This window comes from Lycium barbarum, chromosome 4 (genome assembly GCF_019175385.1).
Source record: "Lycium barbarum isolate Lr01 chromosome 4, ASM1917538v2, whole genome shotgun sequence".
Taxonomy (NCBI): Eukaryota; Viridiplantae; Streptophyta; class Magnoliopsida; order Solanales; family Solanaceae; genus Lycium; species Lycium barbarum.
This window is the reverse complement of record NC_083340.1, coordinates 43,446,555-43,453,775: the sequence shown is the minus strand read 5'-3', so window position 1 is coordinate 43,453,775 and position 7,221 is coordinate 43,446,555. Positions and strand designations below refer to the sequence as shown.

General features: G+C 34.0%; 1 pseudogene; it reads right to left on the bottom strand.

Moving 5' to 3' along the window:
• Positions 1-446: 446 nt before the first annotated feature.
• Positions 447-4,989, bottom strand: LOC132637451 (serine/threonine-protein kinase STY17-like; annotated as a pseudogene).
• Positions 4,990-7,221: the final 2,232 nt, after the last annotated feature.

Genomic DNA, 7,221 nt, shown 5'->3' with positions numbered 1-7,221 from the left:
GGTTTCTTCCCTTGAAACCAACAATCATCCTCTTTATGATTGGTTTTCTTGCAAAACTTACACAGTGGAAAATTTTCTTTCTTCTGGGATCCATTGCAAGAATCACCTTGATTTTTCTACCAAAATTAGTCTAAATATCTAATTTTTTTACCTTCATTTTGCATCTACATCTTCCCTTTGAACTTGGCTTGAAGAGCAGTTTAACAACTTATTCTAGCCTCAAGGATCGTCTCTGCTCTTAAGCTTGAGGAGCATGTACAAGTTCTAAAGGTGACATTTTTGTGAGATCCTTCGAACTTCGAGTGAAGAGATCTCAAATCTTTCCGGCAAACTCACAAGAACTTTTTCAACAATTCTTGTGTTTGAAAGCTCTTCTCCTAGAAGTCTGATCTGGTTTAACACCTTCATCAACTTGTTGGAGAATTCTTCAATGGTTTCTGAGTCCTTCATTTTGAGAGTTTCAACTCTCTTCTCAGATTTATCACTCTTATTTGCCTGGTCTTGTCACTTCCTTGAAATTCTTCTTGCAACTTATCCCAAGCCTCCTTTGCAGTCTCACAAGCCATAGCTCTTGTGAAAATCACATTAGAAAGTGATGACTGAACGCAAGAGAAAGCTTTGAATTTTTTCGAAACCTCTTCTCTGTGATTCTTAATCTGCACCATTGTTGGGTTATTTGGCAAAGGATTTGTCTCTCCACCAACCTCTACCACTTCCCACAAATCATATGCTCGCAAATAGGTTTCCATCTTCACAGCCCAAATTGAATAATTCTCTCCTGAAAAAATAGGGGGTGAATGAATTGAAAAATTGCTTGAAGCCATAACAGTATTGGGTTATAGGTTTTCTTTTTTTGGTCTTCTCTAACTCACAAGCCCATAGGATCAAAAGACTCTGATACCATTTTTGTTTCTACAAAGAAGAGCAAAAATACAGAACCAGAAAAATTATGTTGTTTGTTCATTCACGTTAAAAAATAAATAGCTGAAAGACTCATATTCTATCTCAACTAGGGTACTAAATAAACTCCTATTTTATCTCAACTAAACAACTAAATTTCAAAAACAGAATACTAAATTAAAAAGAAATAATAGCAGTAAATATCTCAATACTTCAACAAAACATTATTTAAATGGTACGATTATCTAGCAGTATTTTTTCCTGTATCTTTTTTAAATTAGATGTTATAACTCCAAAAGAAGGTCTAACTGCAACATCTTCATCCCACGAGAGTCGTATGAGTTGCATCAGCTCTTCAAGTTGCTCATCCTGTTCTGGAAGTTCTGGCCTTAATCCCTTTTCTGCAACTTCCAATGCTATCTGTTTATCCATCATAATGTGTTAGTAAATTAGTACAATAGTACTCCCTCGGTTCACTTTCACTTGCCTCGTATTCTAATAATAGATTTTCACTTTTACTTGTCCCTTTTAGCATATCAAGAGAAGACAATTTATTTTTTCCTGTTTTACCCATAGTATTAATTACTCACTTCAAATCATTTTTTAAATCCAATAAAAATATGCATCAATTAATATGGATACATTGGTAAATTATGTACTCCATTTATTATCTCTTAAACAGCGTGAAAAGTCTAAATTGGGCAAGTAAAAGTGAACGGAGGGAGTAGTACTTAATAATATTCTCGTTTCTCTCTCTCTTTTCGTCTAAAGAAAAGAATTAGAAAAAGAGATAGTAACACAAGAAAGGTGTCAAATACGTACCCTAGAAGGACCAAAATCAGTTTCAATGTAAGGATATGCTCCAGTGACAAGCTCATTGAGAATTATGCCAAAACTATAGACATCCGACTTTTCATCATAAGGTTCTGACCGAATCACTTCCGGTGCCATGTATACATATGTTCCTGAAATTTAATGTCAAAAGTTTGATGTTTAATCATGAGTACTCTTACCTTAATTAACAAGTACACAACCAATAGTGACTATTTTAAACCACTGCATGCGGTTGGTCGTTTTGGTTAATCACATTTGTTTCAAGATAAAAGTTTTTCCAAAAAATAAGTGGCCATTTATTTACTTTTTTCTTTCACCTCTAGCTGTACAACTAATATTGGTGTTAATTACTCTACTTAGTTGTAAAATGCTTGAGAGGTAAAGTGAGGTTTTGACCAATAACTAGCTAGTCTCATTCTCAAGGCTATTAAATACTCTCTCAGCCCATTTTCAGTGTCGTTTAAAATTTATCAGGTTATCCTTATTTATTTCTTATTGGAAAGTGCTATTAATTATGTTTTGATTTTCTAAAATGATACTCCGTCTGTCTCAATTTATATGATATACTTTCCTTTTTAGTTTGTCTCAAAAAAAATAATACATTTCCTTATTTGACAACAATTTAACTTTAAACTTTATCTTTTGCACTTAACGAGATGATCTATAACCACCCAAATATCTTTGGCTTATTTTAGACCACAAGATTAAAAAAAAATCCTTTATTTTTTAAACTCGGTGACTAGTCAAACTATATCACATAAATTGGGATGGAGGGAGTAGTTATTTCGAAATATTCTTTTTTTGGCTAAAAAGACATTTAAAATGGGACGAAGATAGTGAATATTTTTTTTAAAAAGGTCTATAAAAATCTTAAAAGACAGATAATATAGATCAGCGTACTATCTTAACCAACAATCAGACTAATTAACAGCAAAGTATACACAAACACTTAGAAGGATCACCTGTTTCTCCTGTTAAAGCCTTGTCTTCATCATTCAAGAACCTAGCATGTCCAAAATCTGCAATCCTAACATGCAAGGAATCATCCAAGAAAATGTTACTCGGTTTAAGATCACGATGAATCACCATTGGTTTATGCTCATGAAGATATTGCATGCCTTGAGAAATTTCCATTGCTTTTCCAAGTCTCTCTTTAAAAGGTGGAAGAGGAACAACTCTTTGTTTTCTTCTTTTTCCAGGACCATGCAGCCAATCTTTAAGTGTCATGGCTAATAACTCTGTCACTATCCAACCGTGGTGTGGTGGATCAAGACATGCTCCCATTAGCTGAAGCACGAAACGGTGTCGTTGCCTGGATAGTGTCTCGACCTCTTGGGCAAAGAAGCTGATACCGTTGTCATTGCAGAAGAACTCAGGGAATATACACTTTACTGCAACTTCATATCCTCTCCATCTTCCTCTGTATATACGTGCTGTGCTTCCTTGTGCCACTTCTTCTTGCACTTCAATCTGTTCCCATTCCAATGATAGTGCATAAAGAATTTTAGTTTTAAACCTATTGTAGCAGGTAACAGTGACTTGTAGTATTATTTTAAAAGTTACTAATTACACTTATAGGTGATTACTTGTAGTTATCTTTTAACTGACTCTGTAGTGTAGAAACCATTTACACTATCAGTGTATAAAAGTAATTAAACTCACTAGAAAGTATACTAGCAAAATATAACAGTTTGCAACAAAACTTTCATGAGAAAAGCTAGCTCAATTAAGTGTATCAGTAATATTGTCAAAGAACTTTTAGAAAGATCGAGAGTAGATAATCTTAAGCCTTCGACAAACCAAACTTATTACTTTTGGAGATTAATTAGAATTTTTCTTGACAGTATATAACAGAATAATAACGAAAATTATTACTATAAGGTTAGTATGTAAACCTTAGTTGTATAACGGGTCTTGGTATATCAAAATTTCAATGAATTCTTGTTGATTTTAAAATTTGGTAACATGATCATTGTCCGATCCAACTTTTTTTAACCCAACTTTTAACTCCTGCGACTTAATTACTCCTTCGCTTTTGGCACATTAAGTATATCATATATGTATCAATATAAGTCAAGAAAATCCGAATGTGACAATTCAGTAGTAGCCAAGAGGCCGGCCACAACAAGCGGAACAGTAGTGTCACGAGTTCAAATCTTAGTGATTTTCTTCTCATTTGTAGTCAATTCCCTGCTCTCTTATTAACTATGTGAAACAAAATGTATATGTGCAAAAACTCCTACTCCTAAGAAAACAGGAAAAAGAGAAAAAAAGTAATGATTGTACCTCATGGGGTTCAATGTACCAACCATTCAACTTGGCTTGGTGAATGAGATAAGTGATATCAGAGTGCGGTTGCTGTTGGGGTGGTGTTTGGGGACTGGCAATGGCATGAATGATAGCTGAGGGAGGACTAGTGGATTCTTGTTGTTTTTCTCTGTTGTTGATGATTAAGTCCAGAAACCCATTATCTTGTGCCACCTGTAGGCAATACCTCAAATAATTTTGTGTCCTTTCCAGTCTCATTTTGTACATGCTCTTCATTTCTTTCTCCTGCTCTAATTCCTTCTCTATTTCTTCCACCTTTTCCTAGTAAAAAACATGAAGTCATTAGTTAGCCGTAACTAATTATAGTAATTTGCAGTACTAGTACTCCATAATAGCAATCAAGTTTCTGATCTTCACATGAAAATAGTTGACACTGGCTAGTGAAGAACCGCAACAGCCTAATCCACTAGTAATGTTGTTCGCTTTTTTTACCTAGACCGACACGGTTTTAAAATGTGTCACTAAAATCTAATGCTTACTTCCTTATATACCCAAATTTTTTCTGATGTAAGATTTGCCCCCGTGTTTTAAGAAGACTAACTAAGAAAGTCATGCATGTACCATAATGCATTAGTCCAAAACCCCAAAGGTACCACAATAAGCAAAGGGAAATATATCCAACCAGTACTACTGAGTGAAAATTCTTTGCACTATTTGAATATACAACTTAAATTCATGTGCAATATATACCTTCTGAAGGTGATAATATGGTGGTGCTTGTGCAAGTTTAATGTTGCGTGAGACTTTAGGCCCCAAAATTAAACAGTCACCTAGGCCTTTACACCATCCACCCACGTTCGACTTGACCGGAGCACCACCACTTGTGGTGGAGCTCTGCATGGATGGCGAACTCTTGGCTACCACCGGACTACATGGGCTGCCGTTGCCTCTCCTTTTTTGGGCCTTGGCGGAAATAGTACCATTCATCGTGGATAATATGTAGTAGTAATGCTATTCTCAAAGTGTCAAGTTGCCTGATATAAAGCATAGTCTTAGTGGTGAAATGGGCCTAAAATTATAGTAGAGGATGAAGACAGAATGGGCGGACCTTGTAATAAGCCATTTTAATTATGGTATTTTTCATTTTCTTTGGACGGCCTTGGGATTATTTGCAAAGTTAAAAAAGAAATTGATAAAAAGTTTAATACTAATAGAGTTTGTGTTTTAAAATTTCTATGTAGCTTCTAAACATGTGATTTTTTTGTTTCTGAAAAGATCAAGAAATCAATTTTAGAATTAACAGTGAAGTTAGATGCACTAGTTATTGCAGTTTGAGTCCAGCTGTTATTAATTTTATGACGAGCTATGTAAAAAGGAATAATTTTATATACGTATGTCCTAGTAAGTTTGTCACCACTAGTAAGGCAGCGATAGTCTTAGGTTTCCAGTTCCCCTGGTATGGAGTTGCTTTTGATAGAAAACACTTTACCTCTAATGTAGGCCTTTCCGGCGTGAATTCGAATTTAGTCGGGCCTCAATACAGATATCGGACATCGGGTGGAAACCAAAATAAAATGTTATAAGATCCATTAAGAGCTTTTAAATTATTTTTCGAAGAATCTGCGGATGTACTATAATGTCAATTTGCAAGTAGGGACCAGCATATATACCTTGGTAGTATTTTCCCCTTGTAGTCTTGTACGATGTTCTCGAGGCTTTCATGTACGAACAGAATGTTAGATGAAATCTATGGTGTAACACCTTGTATTATGGAGTCGTCCTCACAAAAGTATGACTAGCTACATACAAAATACAGCAGCATTAATTGAATTATATTTTATTGGTCAATTTCAGTCGTCTTATAATCATTTGTGGAAGCGTATTTTCACTGATAATTAGAGTAATGAAACTGAATGGGAAGGAAACTCTGCCTTCCTATTCCTATGATACTTTTCTATGTTTAGCATGCAGAGAGGGGACGACTAGTAAAAGTTAACACCAAGCGTGGGAGTAGAAAAGTCAGTATAGGAGGAGAAGAAGATTAAATATAGGGACGAAATTTCCACTATATTTTCTTGGATAAATATCTCAAAAGGTCATTGAACTTTGAGAAATTATGTAGTAAAGTCATTGAACTTTGCTACATATCAATAAAATCATTCAACTTTGGCCTGTTATCTAATAAATCACTCAACTACATATGTCATTAAAAAAATCTGACATGACAATATTCATTAATTATTTTGTGTCATGTAGACGTGGGCCTCACAATAAAATAAAATAAATTCATATCTTTATACCCACACCCACTCACCAACCCTTCATCCAAAACCCATTTTTCCACAATAATAGACAATGAATATTATAAAATATTGAAATTAAGATTTATTTATACGAAAAACTGTAAAGAAAAGTACCATAAACTGTAAATTTTTCACATAAGATAATTAAGAATGTTAAAAAGTTCACTTAGTTTATATTGTGAGAAGTATAAGTGAAAAACATCACTTTGATCTCTCTCGCTCACACACACAAATAAAAGATACTTTATTTGTTTTGACAAGTGTCTAATTAAGTGGAGCATGGTGTAAAAAAAGATTATGAAAAAGGAGAACTTCTTGTGGGTTTCAAAAGTTCCATGTGAAAGCATCGACTCAAATGCTTAATTATTTAAGCAACACATAACAATTTTGAAACAAAAAAGAAGAGCACTAATCACAGCTGATTCATTGAAATTAAAACAATTTTAAACTATTTTAGTGCTTGAAGTTTGTAAGGGCACGACAATAATCTATCTTATGGTACAGCAAATCATCCGTGTAACTAAGACATAATGTCAGTACAAAATTGAACAAATATGTATATAGGTCTTGATGGTGAGAGCTTCATAATTAATCTACATTAATTTTAACACCAATAAAATTCGTTAATAGTAAAACCGATAAACATGAAAAGAGAAGAGAAAAAAAAAAAAACAACAACTTAAAACTGTACATATCTAGTCCGCCAAAAACCAAGAGGAGAGGATGCAAAATAGTGACGATATGACTTTGAAGTATTGGGAATACATGCAATGTATTTAATCAAAATAAGTTGTTTTTTCATCTAAAACAAAGAGTTATTAGTCCCACTGATTATAACAAATGTTGACTCATAGACACAGTCGGATTTAATCAAGGACTTGCAGGTTCGATAAAAATCCAATGCTTTGAACGTTGA